At 43.8% G+C, this 904-nt stretch overlaps 1 non-coding gene across 1 annotated transcript; it reads right to left on the reverse strand.

The window, feature by feature from the left end:
* Positions 1-318: 318 nt before the first annotated feature.
* LOC140287940 (U5 spliceosomal RNA) lies at positions 319-434 on the reverse strand. The gene has a single exon (XR_011911883.1). It is a non-coding gene; the product is annotated as a U5 spliceosomal RNA (small nuclear RNA).
* Between the last annotated feature and the right edge of the window lie 470 nt (positions 435-904).

Consider the following 904-nt stretch of genomic DNA (forward strand, 5'->3'; position numbering starts at 1 on the left):
ACTCATAAGTTTGGCAGTATTGCTCTGCCGTCAGCAATCATACACCCATTTTATTTTCGTGAGACATGTGCAAGCACCTGTTCATCTACTGTTCTATCACTATGAATTAGTGATCTATTATCAATAAGGATACTTCTACAACTACTATCAAAGTATGTCCGGACTTCTTATGTTGTCAGTTGCTATATATGAATAAGTGGGTAGCTACTGACAAGCATTAAGCATGTCACACAGCCCAAACATATAACATTTCAGGACACACCACACAGTTAACAACCACAGTGAAGCGTGTCAAAGCCCAAACATGTAACATTCAACAGGACACTTACACAACTCCCGGTAATATAATAGAAACAACTCATTAGTGCTGCTCTCCACGGAAGTCTTTAGTAAAAGGCGAAAGACTTGTATGTTATGAAGAGAAACCAGAGTACGATTATCCGTCACTGCGGGAGCAGGGCATCAGGCTAGTTGGTATAGCCACCTTCCCCATGGTGAGCTTTTCTTGGTTGAGACGCTTGCCCCCCCCCCCCCCCCCCCCCCCCCCCTTGCTCCTCGGCTGACCAAGTAGGAACAATCGGGCCCTATTCGATGGCTGCCTTGTCTTTTACTCTATGCAAAAGACAAGGCAGCAACAAAAACACCACGAGAATCCCGTATTGAGGCTTTGTTCTGACCGCTCATTCGGTGTCGCGTTTCTTTCAAGCAATTCTCCCGGTTAGCCGACACTCGGCTCGCTCCCATAGCCGTGTTAAAGTCTACTTCGCATTCACTCTCTTTTCTCTGCAGACTCTTGGGATTTTATCTATAAAATGAATTCCTTCACTCAAACTATGTTAAAACTGCTTTGTCCTTCATATTTACCATGTCTAGAAAGATTTAAACAAAAAAAACAACGTTGTAC

This window comes from Leuresthes tenuis, unplaced genomic scaffold (assembly GCF_036924035.1).
Source record: "Leuresthes tenuis unplaced genomic scaffold, fLeuTen1.0.hap1 SCAF_183, whole genome shotgun sequence".
In the NCBI taxonomy this organism is placed as follows: Eukaryota; Metazoa; Chordata; class Actinopteri; order Atheriniformes; family Atherinopsidae; genus Leuresthes; species Leuresthes tenuis.